Genomic DNA, 16,923 nt, shown 5'->3' with positions numbered 1-16,923 from the left:
GAATATACTGATCTAATTCTAAATCAGCATCCTTGCTCACAGGTATAGCATGAGATAAGTTTGAAGGCAAATCAGCTTTACAGCGAGCTGCTATGATGCGTGAGGCTTTAGTAATTTCAAATATTCTAAGGTTTTCCTGTAACTTCCACCTAAGATATGCTATAACCACTTGTTCTGCACTCTCAAAGAGCTGTAATCCTGTCCGTCCTGGCAGGCCAGTACTTTGTTCAAGAGCTCTAACCCAGAAATAATTTTGAATCCACCTTCCAGAACAAGGGGCACACCATAAATAATCTACTGACCTCTGTGAATACCAATAAACCTGATTACAATCTGCACAATGCAAAGCTACCCATGCACAGCACTTATCATTATCCCTTTTGCAAACATAACAAGGAAGTGAGTATAAGAAAGGACCAGTATAAAATTGTGGTTCTTCAACCCAAAGCAACCAATTCAATGGTGGTGATCGCAAAGCCTCTTCAGCCTTTTTACTATATGAGGCTAACAGCTCAAGGTCTTTCTTTAACACAAGGCGTATCTTATTCCGTAATCGTAGTTCTTGTTCGTTATCCTCCTCAACAACTATATCCTCCTGAGGGTCCCACAACTGTAAAAGTGTTCTAATCATAGAAAATTAATTAGCAATCACTGATACCCCTATTCAAATGAGACCGTTCCCTTTTTTGCCTTCTTTTTCTTATCTGTCTTCAATCTTGCTGCTCCTAATTTCACTGGCCCTGCCACTTGCAAACTTAATTTTTGCAACTTATCAATGCAGCAATCTAATGCTCTATCAGGATCCCCTTGGAAGGGTCCTACAACTGAATGCTGTGTTAAAGGCACTAATTTCCTACACCTTATAGAAACTATACGTGATTTACTTTGAACCTTAATTCTATTTACAATACATTGTATTTCCCATCGATAATAAACAAGAACATTCTGTTCAGGAGACTCATAAAGATTTAAAGCTATATATGCGTTTTGCCCCGTTTGTCTCCACAATTCATCTTGCCAGCTTTTTCCCCACGTATGCTCGTGTTCACAAGTATGACACCACAAATCCCGTAATAATGATTGTTCTATCCAAAAAATTCTTTTACAACCCCCACAACGTAGAGCTATCCAGGCAGCACAATGTGGATTGTGACAGTCAAGGCAATGTAGTTTCGCTGGATCTGTTAAGTGAAAAGTTGATAATGAGTCAATGAAACGAATCAACTCCTGGACCGTCCGATAGTGATGTGTCAGTGCTCTGTCCACCGCTTCCGAGTACCCCTTCAATTGTAACAGTAGTGGTCGTAGGACTAGAAGCAGTTTCTTCCCCAGTCGCTCCTTGTCCTCCTCCGTAAGGCGACTCACCAAAGGCTGCATCAAAAACAGGTTTAGTCCACTTAGCAGGCACCCACAAAGGCCCTGTAGGTGAGGAAACACAAAGATACCCCCGACCCCAATATAATACTTTTGCAGGTTTTTCCCATAATCCTGTACTTGGGTTCTTATACTTAACCCAGACCTCTGTTTCCTTAGTATTTTCCTGACCTGACCTCGGATGATGCTTCATTGCAGGAGGGGTATCATCTTCCCCAAAAATGCATAAATGATTAATCACATACAAAACCTTAGCCAAACATGCTTGTGGATCTGCCAAATCTTGATGTTTTTCAATATACTGCTTAAGGGTACCGTTTGCTCTTTCCCGTAAAGCTTTTCTTAACTGTATCAGTAACTCATACAATCGTTTATTATTCACTTCCTTAATTGCTGCTTCCTCTATTCGTTTGACTACTCCTGCAACATACATAGAGTCTGTGACCACATTTAAAGGCTCCTGTAAGTTGGACACCGCCCATACTACTGCTAACAATTCCAAAGTTTGTAAGTTATCTGCAGGGTCTGCTGTGAGGAGTTGATGCTTCCATTGTCCTTTTTCTTGCCAGGTAACAGCAGCATGCCTTGATTTCTTTCCTGCATCTGTAAAAGCTGTAATAGCTCCTTCTATGGGGTTTTCTTCTCTAAAGGTCGAGTGATCCAGTTCCATTCTGTCATCCATCGCAAAACTCTAGGCACTAATTTACTAGTCTCTACTTTAGCAGGTGACATCAATAATGCTTCTTGTAAATTCTTTGAATTAATCAAGTACCAGTCCAAGGTTTCTTTTTCCATAGGTAATCTAATAGTAGCAGGTTCTCTACCATCCACTTCAAGAATTCTGAGACGCCCCTTTTTGATTAATGCAGCCAATTGTTCAATTTTTGAAGATATTGTTTTCTTGTGCTGTAGTGGTGGTGACAACCATTCCAACACCCGTATCTCCCCCGTTTTCTTTTGCAACTGAGAGAGAGCACCAAGCAAGTGGCAAGGGCTATTCCAAATAGTAAGGTCAATGGGGTGGTCGCGTTGCCGACGAGACACATACCCTTGCTGTACACAGTTACCAATTTGCTGCAAGGCAAGACGATGCTCCTTTGTCAGGTGTACAGGAGTAGTAGGGTCCACGCCTTTCAACAAAGGCCGTAGGGCTTCTAATAAGTGATTTGGTATTCCCACAATAGGCTTCAGCCACTGTAAGTCTCCCAGCAACTTCTGTGCATCATGTAGAGTTTTAATGTCCAATTGTAATTCCAATTTTTGTGGTATCACTATTTGATCCGTCAAAGTCCACCCCAAATATTTCCAGGGCTTCGTAGTCTGAATTTTCTCTGCAGCAATAACAAGTAAATATGCAGCAAGAGTATTTTTAATGGTATTAATCTGTAAAGAGGAGAATGGCTGTTGCTGTGCAAACAAAATATCGTCCATGTAATGATATATTATAGTTGCTGGCCATTTACGACGTAGTGGCTGTAATGCTGCATCAACATAAAGCTGACATAAAGTGGGAGAGTTGTGCATGCCCTGCGGAAGAGATGTCCATTCAAATCTTTTATCTGGTTCCCCACGATTTATTGCTGGTAAAGTAAAAGCAAATCTCTTCATGTCATCAGGATGCAGGCCAATAGTGAAAAAACAATCCTTTAGGTCAATAATTAAAAGTGGCCAGTGTTCTGGAATCATAGCTGGATTTGGAAGACCAGGCTGTAAGGCCCCCATTGGTTCCATTTGGTCATTTACAGCCCTCAAATCATGTATCAAACGATATTTCCCTGATTTCTTTTTGATTACAAAAATAGGTGTATTCCAAGGGCTTGTGGATAGTCGTAGGTGCCCTTTTGTATATTGTTCCTGTACCAATTCATGGGCATGCATAAGACTCTCCCCTTTTAATGGCCATTGCTTAACCATCACCGGTGTATCCGTTTTCCAGGTGAGTGGAATGGGGAAAGTCCAAGCAATGGCAATTACCCCAAAGGGTGCTGATTAGTTAACACCACTCCCAATTGTGTTAAAATGTCCCTTCCAATTAAGCAGAAAACTGTAGGAGGCAGTTGAACAATTGAAAACACAGCAGATATTTGTTGATTCTCAATGCACACAGACAAAGACAGCGACCTGCTTGCCAATGTAAATCCTCCCACTCCTGTGAGCATGTTTGATGAGGGAAATAGAGGCCAATGTTGTGGCCATGCTTCTGGAGAAATGATGCTAGTATCTGCTCCTGTAATCCATAAAGGGTTATGCTTTGATGCCCATAGGTAATTTCAACCTTTTGTTTTGGTCTATTTTGTAAATCCACAGTTAAAAGTGTAACGCCAGTAGAGCCAAAACCTTTTTCATCCCGTGCTTGCCCAGTAAATGATTGTATTCCTGATGTCATTTGTGACAGTGGTACCAATTGTGCAATGCGTTGTCCTTTTGTAATTTTAATCAGAGGCTAAAGGGTGTAAGCCATAATTTGTATTTCCCCTGTAAAGTCCGCATCGATAACACCAGGCAAAACAAATAATCCCAACATAGTTATAGAGGAACGTCCCAGCAATAATGCTCCACATGTTTGTCCATTTAATATAAGAGGACCCTTTACTCCAGTGGGTATCCTCTCAGGCCGGTTTGTCATTAGTGTGACGTCTACTGCTGCTGATAAGTCCAAGCCGAAGCTCCGTGTTGTTGCGGGTTGCAGACAGGAGGTAGCAGCGATGTCACGGCAGCAGCTGGTGTCTCTGATGTCACTGAGGCAACTTGTGTCTGTCCCTCATTGCCGCATCGGTAACACTTGATGAATGGTCTCGAGCCTCTTTACGTGACTGCCAGTGAGCCACTTTGGAGAGGAGCAAGAGCAGCTAACACCTGATTTTGAGTAGACTATGCTTTTGCAACCCTAATCCTAATTCCTTTAAGGCTTCTGCTATAAATGCCTGTGAAGCTGTTGGCATTAATGCCATTTGCTGTAATGCTTCCTCAATAGTCTAATTTGCCTCTAAAGTAGCTAACACTCTTTGGGTTGCTGGATTGCTATTTTGCAAGGCACACTGCTTCAATAGCACCCTGCAACACCAGCCCGATCTATAGCAGTAGCTGTTCTATCGATAAAATTTCCAAATGATTCTTCCCTTCCTTGTTTAATGCCCATATAAGCCGGTAACCCTCCTGGCTCTTTAACCATGTCTATTGCAGCACGCACTGACCACATAGACTCTCTAAGTTTATCTTCTCTTGATATCATCTGTGCCTCTGTACGTAAAAATGCCTCTAAGCCCATCAGCTCCTCTACTATTACTCCATGTAATGGGTCATGTGCATTAAACAATAACTGCTGATGCTGAGTAAATATCAACCGAACTATTCCTCTTAAATTATTAGGATATAAAACCTGAGTATTAAAAAGATAATCTAACATTTTCCTAACAGGTTCACTTTTTACTCCAAACTGACTAACCGTAGAACGTAGCTGAGTTAACAGCTTCCAATCTAAGGGAGTATATTCTGCTATATTATGCGTAAGGTTCCCCTGTGCATCATACGGTGGTGTGTATGTAACTGGACATGCAAGACTAGAAGCTATTTCCACCGCCTCACCATCTCCCATTTGCATTACTTCTTTCGCCAAAGCAGCCCAAGCTTCCCTCCTCTGTTTAGCCATCTCCCCCCATGGATCACGGTGTGCCCCTGGGATGGGATCTGGCTCTTTAAGAGTGCTATGCTGCTGGCGCTTCGGTGCAGACACCGAGGTTTCGCGCGGGGGGGGCAGTGAAGCAGAGGCTGGCTCGCGCGGGGGAAGCAGGGGCCCCCCCGCTGGAGCTGACAGTGAAACCGGAGCCGACTCAAGCGGAGCCGGCCTGCGGGGGGCAATCAGCCCCCCCGCTGGAGCCGGCTCGGGCGGGGGAATGGGCCCTTCCCCCGCCGAAGCTGTAACCGGAGCCGGCTCACTCGGGGGAAGCGGCGGAGGCAAGGCTGGCGGTGGAGGCGAAGCTGGCTTGCTCCCACCCCCACCATCCTACCCGCCTGAAGCTGGTGGCGGAGGCAAAGCTGGTTTGCTCCTACCCCCACCATCCGACTCACCCTCCCCCTCTGACAGGAAAGGTGCAGACGGTTCCACTGCGCCTATAGAAAAATCCTCCACACCACTTTGCTGGGGACTCTTAGGCATAAGTACCTTAGTTACAGAAGGTGCCAGGGGATCATCTTCACGACCATAGCCTATATTCCTCTTATGAGCTTCTTTTGCCCTTTCTGCTGCCTTTCTCTCAGAGACCTGCTGAACGTGTAACGTGTTATACACCACCCGCCATAACTTCCCGAATTTCTTTGCTGACTTATCATCGTCTAGTACTGTATCCCACAATATTTCCCCAAACTTCCTCCACTCTGATAACTCATGAACTGTATGAGGATTAGAAAAGATACCCTTAGCATGGCCATAAGCTAATAACCCTGGTAACTCCTTTTTTAAATCTATCCCTTTTATCCTACGCCGCTCTAAATAGGCGGTAAATAAATCATATGCCGCTTGCCTATCCATACCTATTAATCAGCGCGCGCTGTTGCAGCTCTCCAGGCTCCTGCGACACGTATTGGCTTAAGTCACCGTTGTGAACCTTAAGAGTGCTTCAAATTCCGGCACCCTCCCGGCTGCAAGGACCCAAACCCAACTTCCTCGATCGTGGCATAATCCCTTTTTCTTTTAATCCGAGAAAAAGGGCAGAGATTCGGTTAAGCCCGCATTCTCCACCATTTGTCGGCGGAAGGGAACCAGGACATCAATTTGATCATCACAGGCTCAATTTTATTGATCAGTATGGCGGGTTAAATACAGTTAATAATGAGCTTCATACATATTGCAAAAGTTGAGCTCAGGATTGGTCAGTTACATATCAGCACCTACGCCTACTTCTACATTCCTATGGTTCTACTTTTGATACTTTCTACATATTCTTAGGATATATTCAGGACTAATCTCTACTCCCTATCCTCATGTTGTAGCAAGGTCACTGCTGACCTTTCCTTTCAGCTTGCTGACTGCTGACTTTTCTCCTTCAGCTTAACCAGCGGCATTATGTCAGTATGGCCTTTCTCAGCTAACCAATTATTAATAATACTCTCCACAACCTCCAATACTGTCACTTCTCTCAGCTGTTGGATCCCATCCTCAAGAGTCTTCCAGCACATTCTATGGTGCTGCTCCTGCATTCTCTCCCTATGAACAAACCTCTCTCTGACACTTAATAAAAGCCCTTGCTCCCTTACAAAAATCTGATTGATACCTGAGTCCTGGGTCAAGCGTCCCAAATTCCTTGCCTCACCACCATCCAGCTGGACACCTGTACCCATAAGATCCCAGACCCATAGTAACCAGGTTGTATAAGCCTTACGTCCCTGTGCGTACAATGTCTGTGTGCAGATTACAGAGACTTTTGTACATCAGGGACTCAGTGATGATCTCAACCATTGGCTCCCCTGTGAGTTGTGAGGGCCCTCCATTCTTATCCTTGTCTGGGTGCTCTGATTTCATCTTAGACCTCCTCGTTTCCACGGGGCAACTGCTGCTGGCTGTGACTGCCTCTGCAGTTCAGCTGGAACTTGGACAGTTGTAACATCTGTGGGTTCCGCTGCTGCACCATCAGACTCTCCCTCTTTGAGGCAGGGGGAGGTTTCCTCACCAGCTGGGGAAGTGTATTCCTTCAGCATCTGGCCCATCTCACACATCTCCTTCATCAGACCCCCCACCCAATCTGGGTGGTTCATTTCTGAGGTGGGCTGTGGGGCGTGGTCAGGCTCTGGGGTGTTGAGGATTTTTTGTAGGTTGAGGAGTTCTTGCTAGACAATGGCCATATTCGGCCGATGCACAATCCAGCCTGCTTGTACTAATGGACAATGAACACATTCACAAAAAATGGATAATGGACATATTCAGAAATGGGGTCAGTATATCCTTGAGAAAGATACAAGAAGAAGAGTCATCAGGACTCAGCAAGTTTGTCAGCAAGCTTGGGAGAGTGAGAAAAAAGAGAAAGCAATGGGTGGGCCAGACAACCACAGCAAGATGCACGAAAAATTAGATGATCCAATCAGCATTTAATTTAGATGTGTAAACAGCTAGGATTAACCAATCATGTATTAGCTAGAGAAGCGTGGGCAGTAGAAACTTATTATAAATCTGGTCTTTTTAGGGATAATAAATTTGGCTTCACTTGATCATATTGGTCATGGTGTGATGTCCCTGAACATCCGCACCTCGCAACTGGGCTCCTGGAAGTCTTCATCTATGTCACATTCCGTGGGTTTTTATTTACTCCTTATTTGTCCATCCTGTAGAAAAGGATTGGTGTCAGTGGGAAACTGACATTGCTTGTTTGAAGGGCAGCCCACCCATCCTGCCTGAGGATGATGAACTCCTCTGTTTTAAAGTCTCTTTTTGAGGGTCTCTTCTTGGGTCTTCTACAGGTTGGTTTTTTGTTTCCTCTCCTCCAGGCTGTCCTGGCCTGTGCTGGGAAAAGCCCACTGCAGGGACATCTGTGCACCCTGGGATCCCAGGGTCCTGGGCATCTGCATGGGGATGGGCAACATAACAAAGGACTGTCTGGAGGCCTTTGGAAATGGGAATTTATGGACAGGTGGGACTGCTCAATCTGACTGCACCAGGCCCTCACCTCTGGATCTCCTTCCTGCTTGGCAGGGTTCCGTTTCCAGGGAGTGTGGGCAAGGACTGGCACTCACCTGCACAGAAAGGCTTCTGCCTTTTGTCCCTGTAGCTAAACCCAGGGTGAGATTCCTCCTTTAGTGCTCAAAGAAAGGAAAGGAAATCCCAGAAGGGATGTGCTCTGTCTTTGAAATCATTACCAATTGTGAGGAAGACCCCTGCTAAAGTAGGATGTGTCCCTGATCAAAGAAGGTCACCCTTCTGACCAAACTGATCCCAGCCCACAGGCCAGGCCTTCTGCTGGGCTCCGGAAGGGGTTCTGCAGGCAATGTGCTCAGGGGAGAGACCTCCACTGCCCTCACTTCTCTCAGGGATAACACATCCCATCCCATCCCATCCCATCCCATCCCAAGGGTTCCCAGGATGGCCACAGACAAGAGCAATGGGATCCAGCACACTTAACGACTGTGTCGAATATCAGGTTTAGGACTTTCCCAACCAGCAGTCATGAACCACATATCCTGAACATGAAGTAGATACGAAAATAAAATAAAAAAGAAAACCAAGACATTTAACAAGGACCTTTCCCCAAGGACCTCCAGGACTGCACTGAGCAGGTTCTGGGGCAGAACACATCCCACAGCTGGCCCAGGAGCCCCATGCAGTGCTGGGGGGTTCCTGACCCTCGGGCCCACTGAGGCTCTCCTGGGCCAGGGAGCTGCCTCAACTGCCACAGCACTCGGGCACCACACAGGTGCCTCAGTCCCACCAGAGGACAGACACCGACGAGAGGGTGAGACTCTTCTGCCACACACCAGGAGTGGAGAGGAACCTCCCAGGCCCCTTCACTGTCCCTTGGCACATTCATTTCAGCCTGACCCTCAAAGCCCTGCTCAGCAACATCCCCCGCTAGAGTAGGATGTGTCCCTGGTCAAAGGAGGTCACCCCTCTGACCAAACTGATCCCAGCCCAAAGGCCAGGCCTTCAGCTGGGCTCTGGAAGGGGTTCTGCAGGCAATGTGTTCATGGGAGAGATCTCCATTGGCCTCACTTCTCCCAGGGATAACACATCCCATCCAAGGTTCCCAAGGATGGGCACAGGCAAGAGCAATGGGAGCCATGAGTCCACACTTACTTATGGACTCAAATTGGCCTCCTTGGTCATGCTGCCAAGAACTGCCTTTTTTTGTGGCCATTAGGTTCACCTGAAAACAAAAAGAAAAATGAAAAAGAGGAAGCTTAACTATGATATTTCCCCTTAGGTTTTAAAAAATGCATTTAAGAGCTTTTTTGTGACACATATATCCCTCAAAATATACTACTCAAACCTCTGATTTACTCAGGGTTTTTTAATTTACTGATTTTCCTTTCCATCACTGTCCAAACAGAATACAGCTCTTTCCAATATTCAGTCCTTGCTTGTGGTCTCCCGTATCATTTTCTCTATGTTCACTCTGCAATGCAAGGGAAAAGAGGGGCAAAATCTCTGTGGTGAGCAACATCTCAGCACTAGAGAAGACAAGGCAGTTGATAAGATGTTCTGTTGCACTCCCAGCTGGTCCCTAACCCATCTTGTCTGCCCTGGAGCTCTGAGAATTCTCACAGACACACACTTCATCTTCCTTGGTAAAAATTAAGACCTTCTGCTTTTGCAGAATGCAGAACCTGGTGTTCAACCCCAGTCATATTTTCCTCAGAGGCAAGGGACCATTTTCCATTTCTTCAGACTCAAATCCTGGAGGTTATCCTGACCAGCTATGAAGAAATCTATGGTGAAAGGACAAGTGACCTTGGCTGGAGTCGACGCAGGAAGTGTCCCGACCAGAGAGTAATTACCACTCATTCCATGATGCAGAACGCATGAAAGACACTTTATTATTCGTGTATAGTATTAAGAAATATACAGTTCATATAGGAACAGTAGTGGACCTAAGACCTGATTGGTCTTAAGGTGAAAACCTCTCACACTAGTGATGCATTATGATTAGTACACTCTAGCAAACCATTTTTATAAACAATGGTTATAGAAAGAGAGATAATAATTGTTTGATATTTTTTTTTTCTAGGATTGTTAGGTTCAGTTTGTGAGGAATTGTCTCTGTTCATTCTTTGACTGAACTGAGAATATTTACAGGCTGGCTGCCAAATGCCCATCAAACTTCTCTCACTCCCCCTCCTCAACTGGACAGGAGGAAAAAATACAACTGAAGAGCTCACATAAAGCTTGGGACATCCCTCTCCAGCTGCCACCATGGGCAAACCAGACTCCACTTGGGGACGATTGCTTTGCTTTTTCAGCAATTCCCAATAGAGCAGCAAGCTGGGTAACAAAGACAAAACTGAAATCACCTCACTCCCACTCTCCCCTCTCGTGCCTGTGAACACACCTGGCGCAGGTGGCTGGGGCAGCTGCAGTGCCTGATGCAAGCTGAGCTCCAGGTGGGAGCCCGAGACAGGAGCTCATGAATGGCCAACAGAGCCCAACAAAGGGCACCAAGAGTGGTGGCACCGCTGGGGAAGGGACACCAAGAGACCCAGCAGGAGCTGAGGGCCCGGGAGGAAGAGCCAGACTCGAGCCTTGGGCATGCAGACTGAGGGGATAAAACTGAGGGGCTCCCTTGCTGGGGGAACAGCTCAGGCTGTTCCTGTGTCACTGCACTGGGAATAAATGGCTTTATGGAATCAGACAGCTGAGACTGCTCTGGGAAGCCTGGGCTGGAACCAGGGAGGACACAGGGGCTGGGTGTGGGGAGTCCAGCAGGGCCCATTGGGGCCCTGCAGCCACTGCTGTGGAGGGGCTCTTCCCAACATTGAACACCTCTGGTGGCTGGAGTGTGATGGCCAGAGAGCCTTGGGAAGGGTCAGACTGGGAAGTTTCCTAAATATCCTCTTCTGCACAGCTGGCTGCAGAAAGCAGGGCCCTGCTGACCCTTCCAACAAAGCCGCCTGTCCCTTCTGAGCACATCCATCAGAGCAGCAGGGACGAGGTGAAGGCAGAAACAGGGACTGCTCAGGAGTGAGGAAAGGTCTGCTCAGGGCACAACTCACTGCTGTGCTCTGCTCTCCCTCTTTCTCGCACTCCATTTTCCTGGGCTGTCTGCTCCTTGGGACTTTGTTTTCTTTGGCCACGTTCCAGAGAAGGAGGACCTGGACTGAATTAAGGGACCCCTTGCCAAAAGCTGCTGCATGTCCAGAAAGCTTTCCTGGTGTTCAAGGAGCGGATAGACCCAGGTGAGGAAAAGAGGGGAGGATTAGAAATAGAGAAATGCCAGCAGGGAACCACGAGAAGTCACAGCCCCAGGGCCCATGGCTGTCCCACGGGTCTAACTGAAGGTATCAGACAGGAAATGCCAGGGGTGATTTCCCAGGAATGAACCCTGCTCCATCTCTTCCCACTACATTTTGCTGTTTTGCTCTGGTCTGAAAGGAGGGAAAGCATATAAATGGCAAAAAATGCTCAGAGTTTGAGGAGTTTTCTCCTGAAAGCAGAGCAATAGCGTGATGGCTTCTCAAACAGTAACAATGAGTAGATGATGTGCACGTGGAGCTGTCCTGGATGTACCTCTGCCATTGATCACTGATGAGCACAGACATTAGCTCAGATTACCGCTCATGGAAAGATGGTTGTGCTTCCAGGGATGGGTCACCCCACTTCTCACAGACAGAGACACATTGTCCTCTCTGTCTCTCATATTTGGAAGGAGCCCTGACAACTGCTTTAGACAGGAGAATTATTTTATGCAGGGCCACATCTGCACTCTTGAGCCAAAGCTGAAGCTTTGAGGGGGAAAAAGAAAAGGAAGGGGGAAAGACAGGAGAAGGGAGGAGAATAAAAAAGAAAAGGGGGGTGGGGCAGGGGTAAGAGAAGACAGAAAAAATATGGAATAAAAAAAAGAAATAAAAGAAACAAAAAAAGAAGAAACTCTCTCTGCCACATTGTCAGTGATGGCTTTGTTGCCCAGAGACCAAGAGAGTCTGGTCTGCCAACAGATGCCCAATAAATTAGACATTTTGAATTATGCATTGAGTGCAATAAAACATTATTACCAGCATGTGAGTTAAATCCAGGAGGATTGTATGAGTGGTGGTGAAATCTCATTATGCTTTTTCTGGTGTGCTAAGGTGAGCTAATAATATTAAATATAAAAATTAAATTAAGTTCTAGTCACTCCATGAAATAATTATTCATTCTATATTCAGACTAAAAATTTTTCCAATCAGCCAAGATCAAAGCAACAAACAATTATCCATAATGTATTCATGGCAACCAGGCTGTGTCTAATCAATATGCTACTTACTTTTCACTTTTTTCCCATTTAATGTGTAGCAAGAGTCATGGTAACAATTTTTGCTATCAGAAAAAAACCCATGAAATAAATAAGTACAGCCTGAATTGACCATTTTTTCTCTACGTAGGAATGAATTAGGAACTGGATTAGTGTCTGTAGACTGAGGGCAGGAAGGGACAATCGACTTTGAATGGGAATTCTATGGAATATTAACTTTGTGGTCTCCCTCCAACCCTTCCTGACTGGTCCCCCACCCTCTGCAGCACAGCTGGGCCTTGATGAGGCAAAGACACTGAAAGCCCTGGGGGCCCTGGAGGGCAGCAGGGCTCCTTCAGGCCTCAGCAAAACCCAGTGAAGGCCCCAGGTTGGTCCAGGGAGCTTTTCCCACTCAATCCCCTCTGGCAGAACTGGACTCAGCACTTGAGCCCTTTCTCTGGCTGGGCTCCTGCTCACACAGCCCCGGGTGCTGCTGCCTTGTTTGGCTGCTGGCCCGTGTGCTCCCTCTCCCAAGCGCTGCCTTTTCACCTGGAGCTTGCTCAGTTCAGCCGAGAGCCTCAGGAGAGGAGTGCTTTACTCCTGGCTCTTGGAGAGACCATTCCTGCCCTCAGAAGAGGCTGCCCTGGAAAGCTCGGCATATTTCCTGATAGGCATTTATGGGAAATCAGTGTCAAACGGAGAAAAGAGGTGCTGGGGGGGAGGGAGGAGCCCGTGGGGGTGGGAACCCTCCGCAGCTGCTGGTTCAGCCCATCAAAGCCTTCTCCTCTGCAGCCCCAGCTGTGTGCTCTGCTGCTGGCCTCAGTCCCTGCCCCTCGGTGCCTGGACCCCGCTATTTCCCGGCTGTGACAGCCCAGGCTGGCACTGAGGAGCTCATCCCTGTGTGGGGCAGGAGCAGCTCCCCGTGAGCACCCCCCATCCACGCACCAGGCAGCTCTGCTGAGCCATCGCTCCCGGATCCCCCATGCTGCTGGAGCCCTTTGCTGTGCCTGGCCATGGATGTCAGGGCAGCTGCCATTCCCATGGGAACCTGCTCACTGGCCTGAGACCACTCCAGGCTGCCCCCAGAGCTCTTCTGCCCACTCTCCCTGATGATCAGGGGGTTTCTGAGCTGGCAAGGCAGCGTCCCCCCTTTCTGACCCCTCCACTGCTCACTCACACAAGTCAACTTAACCTCTGCCCATCCTGTTGAGGATGTCCAGGTATCCCAGCTGCTCTTCACACCTCCCATCCTCATCCTCCCTGACACTCCTCTGGCAGAGCCTCTCCCCTTCCTCTGCATTCCACCAGCACTCAGGCACAGCCTTCCAAACCATCTAGGGATGGGTTTGGCTCTGAACAAAAATGATGTAGGCAGCTTCTGAGATCAAAACCAGCAATTTTGGGTTCTCAGGGGTTCAGAAACTCCCACTCAGGAGCATTTGGACTAAGAAACTGCAAGTTTGGGAGCTCTGGGGTCCCAAACACTGATTTACAAAGATTTTGGGTTCTGAAGAAGCCTCAACTTTAGGCAGCATTGGGGTTGAGAAACACAAATTTAGGGAGCATTTGACTCAAAACCACTGATTGGGGGAACTTTTCGCCTCAGAAAGTCCCCTCTAGGCAGCTTTTCAGCTCAAAATTCCAATTTAGGGAGCTCTTGGGCTCAGAAGCGAATGTTTAAGGAACTGCAATACTCAAAATGGGATCTCAGGAAGCTTTGCAGGTCAGGGAAAGCAACCTGGGGAGCTTCAGGGCTCAGAAACATCAATTTAATGAGCTTTGGGGCTCAGAAAACTCAGTGTCCAGAGACTTGGGACACAAAAGCAGCAATTTAGGATACTTTGGGGCTCAGCAATACCATTTCAGGGCACTTTTGGCCTCAAAAATTGGTATTTGGGGAACTTCACAGCTGAGAATACAGGAGTCTCAGGAGCATTGGGGCTCACCCACCTGGGGATGTTTTTGGGACCTGAAACAGCATTTGGGTGCAGAAATACTGATTTAGGGAGCGCTGGGGCTCTTAAACACCAATTTAGGGACACACATGCCTATGAAACCCTGATTTGGGGAGTTTAAGGCTGGGAAAAAATCATATTGGGAACCTTGGGAATCAGGGAGAGTGATTTTGGGATATTTTCAGAGCAAAAAGAACAATTTAGAGAGCTTTTGGGCTCCAAAACAACCAATTTAAGCCGATTTTTGGCTCTGTAGTCCCTATTTAGGGAGCTTTGGAGCTCCAAAACAGCGATTTATAGAACTTTTGGGCTGAGAAACATCAGTTTTGGGAGCAGAAGGAGCAAGCCCTGAGGAAACCCGGGAGCAAGGGGCAGGCGCTTACCTGGGACAGGTCAGGGGAGAAGCCGCTCTGCGCTGGGGCGCAAGCACTGCTTAAAAACTGGGATAGATACAGCTCACTAGCTCACTGTGCCCGACCCGTTCCCGCCCCCACGGGCTCCTCCCTCTCTGCCCGCAGCTCCTTTCCCAGTTTTACACCGATTTCCCCTAAATGAGGTTTCCCCGCTCCGGTCAGGGAGCGGTTCCTTGGCTGGGGGTGGGAAATGGGCACAGCCAGCGCTCCCCGCCCATCGCTCCCGGAGCCTCCCTGGCTGGGATCAACCCCACGGGCTGATGGCACACCAGGCACAGGGCGTGAGTGAGGGGCGTCAGGGCTCTGGAACACTGATCTGGGAACTTCATGGCTTAGAAACCCCTGTGTCAGCAGCTTCGGGGCCAGAATGGTGAGCTCAGGAGCTTTGGGGCCGAGAATGAGCAATTCTGGGGGCCTTGGGGCTCCAGAACACTGATTTTGGGAGGTTTTTGGCTCGGGGAAAAAAAAAATATTTTGGGAGCTCCGAGTCTCAACGAAAGCAACTTAGGGCTATTTTTAGCTCAGAAGCAGCAATTTGGAGAGATTTTGGGCTGAGAAACATCAATTTAAGGATATTTTGGTGTCTGAAATACCAGTTTAGGGAGCTAAGAAACACTCATTTAGGGAGGATTTGGGCTCCGAAATATCAAATAAAGTTTTTGACCTCCCAAATAAAAAACCTTTTTGGGGAGGGTTTTGCTCCTGAGGGCTGGAATATAAGTGTGGGGAGTCCTGGCAGACTGACTATCCCCCAAACCCACCACGGCAAGTGCTGTGTGCCTGTGGTGGCAAGAACAACCCCTGGATGACTGCAGACAGACGCTGTGTCCCATGTCACTGCCTGGGACACTGTCCTGAGCTTGGAAATGGGTGCTATGGGCACAGGTGCCCCATGAAAGAATTTAATCAGAGTGTGGTACTCATTGCCAAAGCAACCTTACAGACACCTGGGGAAGAAGCAGGCACCGAGGGGATTTAGGACATCCCCTGTGATGGACCAGCCTCTGGAATGATGGAATGGGCTGGGGAGGATGACAGTGAGCAATGGGTCCTTTCGGGACTACAGCTCCCATCATGCACCGCGGCATCCACTGAGCGCCATTGCAGCCGAGACTTCATCTCTCGTGATGCTCTGCGCACCGTAGAGCATCTTTGTAGCCGGACCACCATTTTCAATATGCCCCGCGACCCCAGAGGCCCGACATAACCTGTTCCGGCCGTACAAGTCCCGTCATGTTCCGTTCCCCAAAGGGGCCGACTCTCCAGATGTCCCCCAAGGGCTTCCCGGCACCATAGGTTCCCCGAAGGTGCCCCCTGAGGACCCGAAGTGGCCGCCCGCACCCACAACTGGCTCCCCGGACCCCCAAGTGCTGCAGTGGAGCTACTTCCGGGACTACAGCTCCCATCATGCTCCGCGGCGTTCGTGGCGTTTGAATGCAGCCGAGACTTCGTTTCCCGTCACCCCCGCGCTCTGCAGGGCGCCATTAGCGCTCCGCCTTCATCCCCGCGCCCAGAGAGCCCCGTTAGAGCCCCCCAAGGGCCCGCCCGGACCCCGAAGGGCCCAAATTCCCCTCCCTGATCTCCAAGGGCCCCCCTGCATCCCCAAGGGGTCCCCTGGACCCCGAATTGTCCCTCAGAATCCCTGAGTGCTTCCCCCCACCCCTCATTTCCCACCCGGCTCCCCCAAGTGTTCTCCCGACGCTCAAGTTTTCTCTGAATTCCCCCCCTAGACCCAAAACTGCCCCAAATGTGCCCCAAAATGATCTCCGTGTAAGCCCAAGAGCCCCCTTGAACCATGTGTGAGAAAAACAGGATTAAAAACTTTACAAAAGGACTAAACATAGGGCGAATTAGCATAGAGGAAAAATTAATAACCAATAGAGGTGAATTAGTGAATGAAGGGAATTGTGATACTTAGAACCAGTTACCATTAATTTTACTGGTTGCTAAACACGGATCGATTTTTGATATAAATATAAAATTAGGTAACAAAAATGAAACAACTATTATTACAAATAAGAAATAAATACAATTAATACATTTAATTGGAAAATATTAAAAATAAAGAATGTGGAGAGCATTATTAATAATTGGTTAGCTGAGAAAGGCCACACTGATATAATGCCACTGGTTAAACTGAAGGAGAAAAGTCAGCAGTCAGCAAGCTAAAAGGAAGAGTCAGCAGCGACCTTGCTGCAACATGAGGATAGGGAGTTGAGATTAGTCCTGAATACATCCTAAGAATATGTAGAAAGTATCAAAAGTAGAACC

This window comes from Melospiza melodia, chromosome 17 (assembly GCF_035770615.1).
Source record: "Melospiza melodia melodia isolate bMelMel2 chromosome 17, bMelMel2.pri, whole genome shotgun sequence".
Classification (NCBI taxonomy): Eukaryota; Metazoa; Chordata; class Aves; order Passeriformes; family Passerellidae; genus Melospiza; species Melospiza melodia.
This window is presented reverse-complemented; position numbering follows the sequence as displayed.